At 30.5% G+C, this 15,109-nt stretch overlaps 1 long non-coding RNA gene across 3 annotated transcripts; it reads right to left on the reverse strand.

Annotated features, from left to right (window-relative positions):
• Positions 1-777: 777 nt before the first annotated feature.
• Positions 778-14,715, reverse strand: LOC120153872. Of its 3 annotated transcripts, none has more exons than XR_005518828.1 (3): positions 14,541-14,715; positions 14,141-14,199; positions 778-1,000 (listed from the first exon to the last, which is right to left on the reverse strand). It is a non-coding gene; the product is annotated as an uncharacterized LOC120153872 (long non-coding RNA). The 3 variants fall into 3 exon arrangements; XR_005518826.1 differs by lacking the exon at positions 778-1,000 and adding an exon at positions 6,054-6,129; XR_005518829.1 differs by lacking the exon at positions 778-1,000 and adding an exon at positions 13,901-14,058.
• Between the last annotated feature and the right edge of the window lie 394 nt (positions 14,716-15,109).

A 15,109-nucleotide genomic window follows, 5' to 3' on the forward strand; every position in this document is an offset into this window, starting at 1 on the left:
GATGGAAAAGAACATATCGGTGTGCTTATACCCAAGACTTATAATCTAAATGTGCAATTTCAACTTTGCCGAGTGGTTAACCATAACTTCCAAACAAATAAGTCTCATCTAATCCATTAGTATTGAACACATCATTTCTATTTGGTTTATTCAATCTTATTTCAACATCTTCCAAATGTCTAGAGCAAAAAGTCATACATTCCTCTACTAAATACCCTTCAACAATTGATCCTTCTAGAAAACGCTTATTACGACAATAAGACTTTAACTTGCACAAAAACCTAGACACAAAAGAAAATAGTATGTAAATAGTTATGATGAAAAGGTATAATTTCTAGTCATTTAATACATATAAGTCAATTAACACTTCTCTATATGATACATCCATCGATAGAAAACTGGTCCACGTGAGAAAGATGAATTAGTAGGTGCACCATAATTGTGAAGAATGAAGGTGGAAATATCTTCTTCAAGTTGTGTAAAGTTAAGGCGGCTCGATCTTGTAGTTTCTCAAGTTCTTCAACCATAAGAACTTTCTCACACATAGATTTTATTATATTATAAAGTTCAATGATACAGGACGTCATCTTACTCACCATACAACCGCGTAAAGCTACTGGCAGTAAATCTTGCATCAATATGTGATAATCATGTGACTTTAAGGAATAAAGTCTTCAATCTTTAACAATGACTGTAACACCCCCAACCCGTACTCGACCCGGATACGAGTATGAGGTGTCACATTGACTTTTCAAATCATATACTTGTACAAAATCGTAAAAATTTCAACTTATATTAAATAAAACAACATTATTTACATAAATTTAAACAAAAGTTTACAAACCCAATCAAAGCATATTCGATTAAAATCTTAAATTACATGCCAACTACATTCATGAAAATCAAATATATACTATTTAAGTTCTTTACTCTGATCTGATCTTCAAAAAGGAGGAGCTGGCCTGAGGTTTTTAACCTTATATCTCTTGCTTCTCTAAACCTACGTGTGAAATACTCAAACGCTAAGTCACAGACTTAGTGAGGCATATAAATGAATACTAAAAAGTTTAACTATTTAATAATGCATGTATATTTCATAAAATAATATCATACAAAACCATATAACATATTATATAATCATACCATATACAACTATAAATATTACATATAACCTCATGTATACATGTACATAAATCATCCGTAACATTTTTGTCATTGTCATTAATCCCTTTTTATCATATAATCTTGTACTTAACATTTAGGCCTCATATAACACCTTTCACAAAGAAACACACATAACATCACCTATAGTGTATTTATGTTATATCTTTTATATCCCATGTACACTTGCGAGAACTAAAGACATATGAGTAAATTGAGGTTGTGCACATATGCTGTCACCACAACTCGTATAAGGTCCCACTAGGAGAATATAAAATTGTCCCGAAGGACCACATATAACATATATGTCCCGAAGGACCACATATAACTCTCCACTCTTGGCATGCCAACTATACCTCTAGCTCTCATATCACATAACATTTATCACAATTCTTATAACTCATATCACATAAGCATATAATCTCATAACTTCTTGTCACATAGACCATGTAACGTTTTTGTATAGTCTCGTAACTTATATATCTTTCTCTTGTTATTACAGATTCACATATTCAATCAAATCAACATATATACATATACTCATAGAGCTCATATCATTTCTCATGACATCACTTATATCATATCATATATCTTATACCTTGTTTTCTTATGTTCACATATATCAGGTAGCATATTTAATCACATATCGCAGGTTCATATAATCCTTTTTATCCATATCATATAACTTATATAATATTCTTATATAATCACATAGATCCTTTATACCAGTTCACATGGTTTATCATACTACCATGAATTCATATAGATCATGTAACCTATACAATAACATATATCACATCATTATATACTAATTTAATCTATTTACTTAGTTTAGTTTCACATGATTTCTATAAACTTTTCATAGGGCTTCATAGTTGTTCACTCTATAACTCCTATATCATAGTTTCATTTATACATATAAATCTTCCCCATATAGCTTATCTTATAGGTTCGCATCATCAATTATGTTCATGTCACCTAATTTATATACTATTCTCGTATTATCCTATAGATCAATACTACTTATCTTATCTCACTTTTTATTTAATCATATAATTCCATTATACTAGTTCACATAGATTATCACACAATTAGGTACTTGCCTAGCTCATGTTCATATTGTTTATATCACATTTTCATATACTTACCTAGACCATATCACATATATCTTTACTTATATATCTCATGTCATTTCTCATAGATCACATAACATATAATGCATACAAGACATATTCACACAGTACAATCATAATCATTATTCTATTCATACTATCATATATTTAAAATATCAAAGATAGACTAATCACAAGTTTAATTTCCATAAAATCATATTTCATCCTAGTATGTAGTCACCTTAGTCTCACTAGTCCAAGCAATAAACTTATATCTTCTTGATCGACCGTATCTCGTTGACTCATCCGATACTTGACTCATCCGATACTTGCTTTAGTTCAATATCTACATAATTCATATAGTCAATATGAATATCGAAATTCAAATCACTTATAATTAATCCATATAACTTAGGGCTGAAATAACCACTTAATTTAGCATTTCAAACTTAATAGTGTCGGTACTCTTACTATAGTATCGATACTACCCTCTTATAGTATAGATACCCCTCCTAGGTACCGATATCATTTTGACATTCTGTAAATATAACTTGATATTGGTGTCGATACTAAACACTTGGTATTGATACCCCTTCAACCATTACCGATACCACTCTTTAGGTATCGATACTTCAAAAAGATTTCATCCAATTTTTCTTTATGGTATCGATATTGTTCATTCAGTATCGATACCCCAAGCTCAAATTCTACTTATTTGGCTTTGAAGTATCGGTACTGGATGAACAGTATCGATACCTCATGCCTATAACTTACTTATTTTAACCTGAAAATCCACTATACTTAGTTAAATTGTTCTTATTACTCTTCTTTCAAGCCTTTAAACTCAACTATACTTATTCAAATCAACTTATCTCATTTTAACACATCCCAACATCCAAAATATATCTAGTATACTTAAATTCAATAATCATACTAATTTATCAACATGATCCAAATTCATTTCTAACACTTTAAATTTCTTATTCCAGCTTATGAAAAGTCAAATTTCACATCAAAACTTATTTACTTATTATTTCTCAATAATTCCCTTAAAATCTCTTTACCTTCAATCTTTCATAACTTATTCATCTTTGAGTTTTAAGCTTTTTTAAGCTTTTTTATCATCTCAATAATTAAAACCAACTTAAAAATGAAAGCAAACATTCACTTGAGACCATCTTAACTTACCAATGGAGCCACGGGAAGAGAAAAAGAAGAAAGCCAACCAAGTCTCCGGAATTCTCTTTCATTTCTTTTCATCTCCACGTGTTTTATATCCCATAAAAAGAAAGATAAAAATCTTTATTATGAAAAGACCATTATACCATCTCATTTTTCAAACTTTTCTACTAAATCCAACATCAAGATTTTCCAATTAAGTCCTTAAACTTTTCAATTTTTCAAAATTGATCCCCAAATTTCAAAAACTTTCATTTTAGTCACTAACCCGATTTTTTGGATGTTACAATTCTCCCCATTTAAGAAAATTCACCCTCGAATTTTCACTGCACAAATAAATGGAGAACTATCCACATACATCTTATTCATATTCTCCTGTTACTTTCACTACTTTATGATTTCTCTACAAAACTGTAACTAATGAAATTATCTTATTCTTGAGCTGTAACTTCATATTCCAACATTCTTTTACACCTACTTTCAATATTTAGAAATCCTTATAAATGTAATCTCACTCATCATGTAAGTAATAATGTTCAATCAATACTGTACCCAAATTATTGCCAACTCAAAATTATGAGTCATTTGACTTATTCCATTACTCTCTCATTGCTTTGAAACATCAACCAAACCTTTATTCTTATACCATCTTTATCCAATTTACCATACTTATATTTTTTATCATCCTAAAAGTAACAATGCTTATCTTTAACAACTTAATCAGAGAAAATATAATCTTTCGAATATATTTTAAGCTTCCTTCATACATATAAATAAATATTTATGTATTTGACTACATCACTTATACATAGCCAAGATACACACTCATATTTAAATCCATATCATACTAGATTAGCCTAAACTGACATTTTCTTTCGATCCTTAACTTTTATTACCTTAACCTCTTTCATAACCTCACATGCGTGTTCAATGAATATCCACTTTCTAAAGGGGGTGCTAACCTAATCCATTTCATCATAAAAGTCCAAATTTATTTTCCAAAGAAATTCTTATATAAAATTCATAACAACTCTTTATCATTCCCACTTAGAATCAAAAATTTTCTTACTTCTAAATCAAACTTATAATATATACTTCATCGTAACCCTTATCATATTGGATCCTTTAAACTCTCTCATTTAATTTCCTTAGCTCTTTATTCTTTCACAAATCCAAAATCTTCTTTCAACATAGATTATATCTTTTTCTTCATAACCTTGATAATCAACAGTTTTTTCACATAACCTTATTCCTTATCATTACTTATACTTGCATTTTCTCCACTTGAGTCATCAAATACCATATTCAAATACTCACTTTATCCATTTAAATACTTCTTTTATCGTAATTTACATAATGTCTATCAGAACTTTTTAATCCAATTCCTCGAAGTTTATCCTTAAACTTGACTTCTTATCACTTACCCATTATTAGCTCCTTATAAATCTCTGGTATCATATTCTATTAATTGAGCTTGTCTGATTCTCATCCCATTTGATCTTTTGATAGAGGATACAGCTAATTCAGACCTAGTCTAAAGTTGAAAATTAAAATCTCTGCCTCTCTTTGATGGTGTTAAACTCTATGAAGCACATTTATCTTAATCATCTGAGATTTTTGTTCTGCAAACCTCTTATTCTGAGCTCTCTTTAGAGCTTTAGCATGATTAACCACTTCTTGAAAAAAGAACAGTTTCAAAACCATTAGCATTCTTTTAATTTAGGCATAATCCTTAATAACCAATCACATAATTCCTTTCCAATCCGGAATTAACTCAACAACAATTTACTCAACTTATCAAACCCACACTCTTACTCATACACAGTATTATTCCCCTGTTCAAACTCATAAACTCTGGATTTATTTGTTTTATAACCTTGTCACCGATGTACTTATTCTTGAACTCTTCTACAAACTCTAATCATGTCACTTAATCTTTTAACGTTCTCATTGTGCCATTTGTCCACCATACTCTAACTTATCCACGTAGTAACGAAACTACTCTATCTAACTTCTCCACTTCAAAGTAGTGAAGACCCTCTAACATTTTTCTAACATGGTTTCAACTTTCTCAAAACAATATTTGATCTTATAAGGCACTTCATGAGGTGTATACTCTTCATCCTGCATGGCCAGGGCAAGTGAATTGCTACCACTATCAGGTCTATCACTTTTCGTTTCACTTTAAAATTCTCATGATCAGATATATACTATAATATATAACAATCTTATTCTAAAAACAAGACAACACACTCTTTACATTATCAGATCAGAAATCTTTCTTGTTGTTGGCATATACACATTTTAAAACTCCTTCGACTTCGATTTAAGCCTAGAATCGGCTAAAACTTAGCTCTGATACCATTAAATATAATACCCCCAACCCGTACCCAACCCGGATACGAGTCTGATGTATCACATTGACTTTTCAAATTATATACTTGTACAAAATCGTAAAAAAATTAACTTATATTAAATAAAACAACATTATTTACATAAATTTAAACAAAATTTTACAAACCCGATCAGAGCATATTCAGTTAAAATCTTAAATTACATGCCAATTACATTCATGATAATCAAATATATACTATTTAAGTTCTTTACTCTAATTTGATCTTCGGAAAGAAGGAGCTGACCTGAATTGTTTAACCTTGCATCTTTTGCTTCTCTGAACCTACGTGTGAAACACTCACACGCTAAGTCACAGACTTAGTGAGGCATATAAACGAATACTAAAAACTTTAACTATTTAATAATGCATGTATATTTCATAAAATAATATCATACAAAACCATATAACATATTATACAATCATACCATATACAACTATAAATATTACATATAACCTCATGTATACATGTACATAAATCATCCGTAACATTTTTATCATTATCATTAATCCCTTTTTATCATATAATCTTATACTTAACATTTACACCTCATATAACACCTTTCACAAAGAAACGCACAAAACATCACATATAGTATATTTATTTTATATCTTTTATAGCCCATGTCCCACTAAGGGCATATAAAATTGTTCCGAATGACCTTGTAGATGTCCCGAAGGACCACATATAACCCTCGACTCTTGGCATACCAATTGTACCCCTAGCTCTCATATCACATAACATGGGCATTATCATTTCTCACAATTATTATAACTCATATCACATAAACATATAATCTCATATATTCTTATCACATAGCTCATGTAACATATTCGTATAGTCTCGTAACTTATATCTCTTTCTCTTGTTATCACATATTCACATATTCAATCAAATTAACATATATAAATATACTCATAGAGCTCATGTCATTTCTCGTGACATCACTTATATCATATCTTATACTCTGTTTTCTTATGTTCACATATATCAGGTAGCATATCTAATCACATATCACAGGTTCATATAATCCTTTATGTTCATATCATATAACTTATATAATATTCTTATATAATCACATAGATCCTTTATACCAGTTCACATATTTTATCATACTACCATGAATTCATACAGATCATGTACCCTATACAATAACATATATCACATCATTATATACTAATTTAATCTATTTACTTAGTTCAGTTTCACGTGATTCCTATAACCTTTGCATAGGGCTTCATAGTTTTTCACTCTGTAACTCTTATATCATAGTTTCATTTAAACATATAAATCTTCCCCATATAGCTTATCTTATAGGTTCGCATCATCAATTATGTTCATGTCTCCTAATTTTTATACTATTATCATATTATCCTATAGGTCAATACTACTTATCTTATCTCACTTTTTATTTAATCATATAATTCCATTATACTAGTTCACATAGATTATCACACAATCGGGTACTTGCCTATCTCATGTTCATATTGTTTATATCACATTTTCATATACTTACCTAGACCATATCACATATACCTTTACTTATATATCTCATGTCATTTCTCATAGATCACATAACATATAATGCATGCAAGACATATTCACACAATACAATCATAATCATTATTCTATTCATATTATCATATATTTAAAATGTCGAAGATAGACTTATCACAAGTTTAATTTCCATAAAATCATATTTCATCCTAGTATGCACTCACATTAGTCTCACTAGTTCAAGCATTGTAATATCCCAAAATCGGGGTTAATGACTAAATTGAAAGATTCTAAAATTTAGTGACCAATCTCAGAAAAGATTAAAAGTTTAAGGATTTAAATGAAAAGTGTTGATGTTTGATTTAATAAAAAAAGTTTGAAAGTAATAAGGATAAAATGGTCTTTTCTAAGGAAGGATTTTATTTCTCCATTTATATAGGAGAGCAACACGTGGTAATAGAGAGAAATGAAAGAAAATTCTGGAGATTGTTTTATCTTCTTCCTCTTCTCTTCTCGTAAGCTCCATGGAAAAGGTAAGTTGGTTCCAAGTTGATTAATTCTTTTGTTTTAAAGTTGGTTTTGATTCTTAGAGTGATAGAAAGGATTAAGAAAAGCTTAAGATGGATTAAAACTCAAAGATTATCAAGTTATGAGAGATTGAAAATAAGAGGTTTCAAATTGAAATCTTGGAAAAGAGTTAGTAATTGAAGTTGGAGGTTAAATTTGACTTTTCAAATGGTTAATTAAGAAGTTAGAGGTGATAGAATTGAATTAAGAACACATGAAAAAATTGATGAAATTCTTTGATTCAAGAATTATAGTGAATTATGAGAGATAATGAAGTGTTATAATGTTATAAAAAGGTTTACATATGTATAGATACGTTTTATGGTAAAAGGAGGGATTAATAAGTAGAATTTGAGGACAAAGTAAGAATTTTCGGGCTCAAAATGTAATTTCTGGGTTCGGGCTCAAAATGTAATTTCTGGGTTGTGTGCATCGATTCATCTTCAATGTGTATCGATGCACTCTCAAATAAATAAACATCGAATGCAATCAGTGCATCGATGCATAAGGAGTGCATCGATGTACCCCCTTAAGATTAGAACATCGAAGGTGAATTGTGTACCGATGCATGGATAGTGCATCGATGCACATGTTAAAGAATGCATCGATACACTGTAGAATGTACCGATGCACTTCAAGGGAAAACAGAATTATACCTTTCTTTTGGTCTAATAAATGATAGATTAGAATATATCAATTGGATATTGATATGTATCAATGTATGATTATATAGATATCAAGCACGAACAAGTTACGGAACGATTATCAAGTTAAGATTCGATCGAAAGAGAGGAAATCATAAAAGTAGATTGGAACTTAATGAGGCCAAGGTGAGTGCAATTTTAATTGTACTTATATTATTGAACGAACATTGGCTTGCAATGAGCCAGTGACGGAGTTACTATAGTAAGAAGTAACTTCTAAAATGTTATGTGATTATTATGTGTGCATTAGTACATAGAAATGGATATATGTTCTTATAGGTTACATGATATAACATGCGAGTTTACATGCACAAATGAGAAATGATATAATTCATATGAAATGATCTACATAAATACATACAATTATGATATATGTGATATTAATATAAGTAATTATAGGAATATGTAATATAAGTGTTATATGAATGTGATATGTGAACATAAGTGATTAATTGACATGAGCTATGTGACTATATGAAAGCAAAAACATGTGACATGAAATACATGATAAGAATATATGATACTCTGTAAGGATATTACATGATATAAAATAAAAGAGTTATGAGTTATATGCATATGTGATATATGTTTACACATACATATGGTATGTGACAGAAGAGAAAGAAATATGTGATCATATGAAATGTGATAGAGATCTATGTGAAAGAACAAGTGATATGAAATGTATAAAAGATAATGCCCATGTTATTTGATATGAGAGCTAGGGGTATAGTTGGCATGCCAAGAGTTGAGGGTTTATCTATGTTCTACGGAACATATGGACAGAATTACATATGTCTTTCAAGACATATGGACAGTTTACCTAGGTTCTTCGGGACTTATGGATAGTTGTCGAGGTTTTTTATGACCTCTATATAGGTCCTTCGGGACATTTATACGAGCTGTGGTGACATCATAGTGGTGCACAACCTCAATGTACTCACATACCTTAAGTTCTCAAAAGTATACATGGGCTAATACATAGACTTTAAAGAGAGTAAATAAATCAATTGATATTATATGATGTGCGTTCGATTGTGAACTGATATATGTGTACCATGATGGGTATAGAAATGTTTAGTATAGGTTTATATGATAAAAAGTATTAGTGCATTTGTACATGGGCTAATAAGAGATAACATTGAATACAATGTATGTGATATATATATATATATGTGTGTGTTTTGTGATATGAATTATATGATATGATATATGTGTGTTAGTGATTATTGTATATGTAATTAGATATAGGATATGAACATAATTGATCATATAAACAAGGGAATATAAATATGAATGGTAATAATATGATAATGATAGGAAAGAAGATAATTATATGAATGTGCGGATTTGATATATGAATGGATATATGTTTGGGTATGATGTGATAGCAATAATTGTTCATGCATGATCACAATAATTCCCTTAAGCAATAATTCCCTTAAGCTATCTTAAGCTTTTTTATCATCTCAATAATTAAAACCAACTTAAAAAATGAATGGAAACATTCACTTGAGACTATCTTACCTTACCAATGGAGCCACGGGAGGAGAAGAAGAAGAAGAAAGCCAATCAAGTCTCCAGAATTCTCTTTCATTTCTTTTTATCTCCACGTATTTTATATCTCATAAAAGGAAAAATAAAAATCTTTCTTATGAAAAGACCATTATACCCTCTCATCTTTCAAACTTTGCTACTAAATCAAATATCAAGATTTTCCAATTAAGTCCATAAACTTTTCAATTTTTCCAAAATTGATCATCAAATTTCAAAAACTTTCATTTTAGTCACTAACCCGATTTTTGGGTTGTTACACTGACACATCAAGATATATTTGATGCATACTCATATGGGACCTTTATATCCTTCAACACTGTGTAAAACACTTCTTTTTCTTTCTTCGACATCGCAAAAATAGAATGCGATAAGAAATATTTTACATTAGGATGTAACTACAGATAAAGATCATGCTGAATTTTGATGTTGACTAAGTCAAGTCAACATTTTAGATTATCTTTAGATTTTCTGTCGACATTGAGAATAGTCTGATAATATTCTCACAAACATTCTTCTCAATGTGCATGACATTAAGATTATGTCTCAAAATGTAATCCTTCCAATAAGGCAACTCAAAGAAAATACTCCTCTTTTTCCACAAATCTACCTTATTTGGATCATCATCTTCATCAGAGTCATCATCACTTTATTGGTCAACATCACAATCATCCACCTGTTTTGCCTTTTCTTTGATCGTGTATTCGGTGGTTGATTCATCCTTCCATAAGTAAACTTGATATGTTTCAACATGGAGAAGATATCAGACACGATTGTTTGCTTAGGAGCTTTTTGGAACTATTTAATACCATCAAACATATTCTCTTGACTTCTAAATCTATGATTTTTAGCTAACCACCGATAATGTCCCATATAAGAGAACTTATTTCCATTATACAACCACTTCAAACATGTTTGTGCAGCACAACAAGGACAAGTGTAATGACCTTTTGTACTCCAACCAGATAAATTTACATAAGCAGGGAAATCATTAATTGTCCATAATAAAGTTGCACGTAAATTAAAGTTCTCCTTCTTCAACACATCATATGTTTCGACCCCTACCCATAACTGTTTCAGCTCTTTAATAAGAGGCTATATATAAATATCAATATCATTTCTGGGACCTTTCTCGCCAAGGATTATCATGGATAAGATAAAAGATTATTGTTTCATGCAAATCCACGGAGTCAAATTGTATGAAACAAGTATAGCAGGCCAAGTACTATACAAAGTACTCATGATTTTGAAATGATTAAACCGATCAGAGCTAGATCGAGCCTGACATTTCGAGGATCTCTAGAAAAACTTAGAAACTTGTTGTAAAATGACTTCCAAGCTAAACAATCCACAGGATGTCGTATTAATATGTCATCAGTTCTTCCATCATGATGCCACTTCATAGACTCATCAAACTTTGAGGACATAAAAAGTCTTTGAAGCCTAGGTATTAGAGGAAAATATCGCAGAATCTTTGTTGGTTTCTTTCTTGATCGTGCTTCAACTTCATCCTCACTCATATTTTATGTGTCCCTAATCATCCATCGAGATTTTCCGCATACATGACAAGACTCCTGATTTTTTTATCACCCCAATCCAATATACAATCATTCGGACAACTATGAATTTTCTCATAACCAAGACCAAAATCTTTTATCATTTTCTTCATATCTTTGCATGATTGAGGGATTTTTGCAAAATGAAACATTTCTCCCAGAAACTCTAATAATTGCATAAATGAGTTACCATTCCACCCTCCCAATTATTTTAAGTGGAAAAGATGAATGCAAAAAGAGAGCTTTGAATATTTTGATCCCTCATAAAGTTCATTCATTTCATTAAGCAACTTGTAAAACTTTGTCGCTTCTCCATTTGGCTCTTCAGCACATCCACTTCTTCTCATCTCAGTGAAATCATTAACATCATTGTCACAATCATTTTCTCTAACAGATTGATGATGACTGTGCATATTAAATGCATCTTGCAACATACCTTCCTAGTCATCTTCTCTAACAGATCGATGGTGAGAACTAGAAGGATAATCGAATAACTCGTGGAAGAATATCTATGAAATGTAAACTCTCCATGAAATATCCATTTTCTATAGCCCCGAACAAAGCCAAAAGCAACTAGATACTCATAGACAACTTCACGAATGTGTCAATTAATGGTAGCACACTTCTTACAACGGCAAAGAATCATATTCTCTTCATTTGCATTCAAAAAAAGGTAAATTTAGAAAAATTTCGACTCCATTTCGATATTTGTCGCTTACCTTTGACAAATCCTTCCAACTCTTATCCATTTTAATTTCTGGAATATCAATTTCAAATGTTATTTTTACCCATATACATAAGGGAATAAAAACATTATTTTACCTACTGTTATAGCTTCAGAATACTACAAGACAAATTTCTATTGCATTTTTCAATATTCATGTAAAGAGTTAGAAGTCATGATTTAGAATGCTTAGACATTTGAGCAGAAGCTAAACAAAGACTGTTTAAGGTACAAAGAAATACTTAGACATTTGAGCAGAAGCTAAACAAAAATTGTATAAGGTACAAAGAAAGAGGAGGACGAGAAGAACAAGAACACCATATTCTTTCACTTTCTTAATTCGTATATATTTTTATAGTATATAAAATCAAAATGAGAATTGAAATGGAAAGCCTACAAATGAAATGAACCGGCCTAATCAACAAGGTATCTTCTTACTTCGATGTGTAAACAAACACCAGATTATTTCACTTTCTTTATTCCAAAAAAAAAAGTTGGGTTATTGTGGTGGGTTTTGTCTGATTTTAAAGGCTACATACACCTTCTTCAACTTCATCTACTATTTATTTTAATTTTATATTATTCTTTCTTTTTTTTATTTGGCAATGAATTAAGGATCAATGAACCTGAGTATTTCCTCATTTTATTCATCGCTTAAATAATTTAGTGCATTTGTTTATCTTTATGCAGCAGAGGAGTATTTATACAAGAGTGGAAGAACATCTTAAGTGAAAAAACATACGAATCTAATTCAACAGCTCTAGAACAACAGTGAACAACTTCACAATCTGCTACAAGAGTTTTCAAAGACAATAGAATAAGAATTCATATTTGTTCTCTTTAAAACTAACGCTCTTAAAGAAATTTGCACTGTAGATGACTGGTATAATAACAATACAATGTTTGAGATGTAAACAATGTAACATCAGCGTATAGATTTCCAAGAGGCCAAAGTTGCATTATCGATGCAACATGATAGAGTGTAAACCTCTAGAAGAATAGACTCGATCTTAATAGTAAAGTTTGATAACAGATAGGCTCTCAGATAGAGAAAAACTACTCAACAAGGTCCAGATTTCCTATTCTATTACCCAAAAACGTGTTTGAGGTTTGATTCATTTTGCTTTCTTGTGCTTGCGTGAGATATATAATGGTCTGCACATAATTGTTACCCATATAATATCCATTCTCAAACTACTTATCCTCACTTAATCTTGATATCTTAAACTCTATAACAACATAGGTGACATTCTACTGCTAATCCTAAGTCAAAGGATTGACTAAGAATTCGAGCCATATATTTATGGTTTCACAAAACCATATCATTCTATTTATCTGTGCAATTTTTTACTTATTTTAGACAGTGACAAACTACAAAAAGGCAATGCAAAATTGCTTATCTTAATCAAGATTTTTTATGAAAAAGCCTCACTCAAATTGGACATTAAACTTATATGTTAAAAGTAAACAGCACAAACTGCGACCATTATTGAAAATATTTATCATATTGTTCACTATTCATTTTTTACTTGTGCCTAGTAAAGTGAGAAGCATCTATGGCTCAGTCTTCACAAAGTCTTCCACAGAGCTTCGGTAATTGGCTATCAGATCCTTAGAATCAGAAGAATATCAAATGAACACACATTCAACAAGTAGAAAATTTGCAGAAAACACAATTTGACCAATAACTAACCTCCTTTGGTTTAGCAATTGTTCACTTTCCTCCAGTTTTTTCTTTTGCCCTTCAACAGTCTGTATCCAGACATACCAAAAATTCTCAAGTTATACAGAGAACTTTCAACAACAATAGAAGAAAAAAAACATTGATTCTAATAAGTGAACAAGTTTTGAGAATCTATCATCACTGATAAAGGATACACATTTTTTAAAAATGATAGAAAAATGATTTTTTAATATATTTTACAGAAGCTTGAATCCTTCCATGTTTATTTGAATTAGTTTTACAATTAAACAGCTCTCTATTTTCTCCATGTACGTAGAACCTAAATTTCACTCAAATAGAATAATATTAAATCCAAGCTGAGATTTGAAATCGTAAGCCGAAAAAAGAGATAGGGCACTGCAGGTTTTACCAAAGGAAGCAAAGTGACGGCTGAAAATGTTAGATTCAATGGTAGATTTGGGCTTCATCGGGGAACGACGGCAACAAAGCAACAATCGAAAGGCAAAGCAATAATGACAGTTTACAGGAAAAAGAGGGAAGATAGGGAAGAAGAGGTTCAAACGAATTAGGGATCGGTTAGGAGAAAAGGGGAGATATATTTATCCTTTCATAGCGTTTACAGTAAAAAAAGCCACGGCATTTTTATAACAAACGTCATGAACTCTATTGCAGCGTTTGTTAAGAAAATATCACTATAGATTAACTTTATTACGTTGTTTGTATAAAAACACCACTAATATATTATTTTATTGCGGTGTTTGTTGAAAAAAGATCATTATAGATGAATCCTATTGCAAAGTTTGAATAAAAACGCCGCTTACGTACTACTCTGTTACGGCATTTTTTGAAAAATTGTCACTATAGATAAACTCTATTTCAACATTTTTTCAACAAACACAGCTAAAGTATTATTCCGTTGCGGCGTTTGTTGAGAAAACACCACTATAAATAAACTCTATTACAGTGTTTGTATAAAAA

This window comes from Hibiscus syriacus, unplaced genomic scaffold, assembly GCF_006381635.1.
Source record: "Hibiscus syriacus cultivar Baekdansim isolate YM2019G1 unplaced genomic scaffold, ASM638163v2 tig00002840_pilon, whole genome shotgun sequence".
NCBI classification, from domain to species: domain Eukaryota; kingdom Viridiplantae; phylum Streptophyta; class Magnoliopsida; order Malvales; family Malvaceae; genus Hibiscus; species Hibiscus syriacus.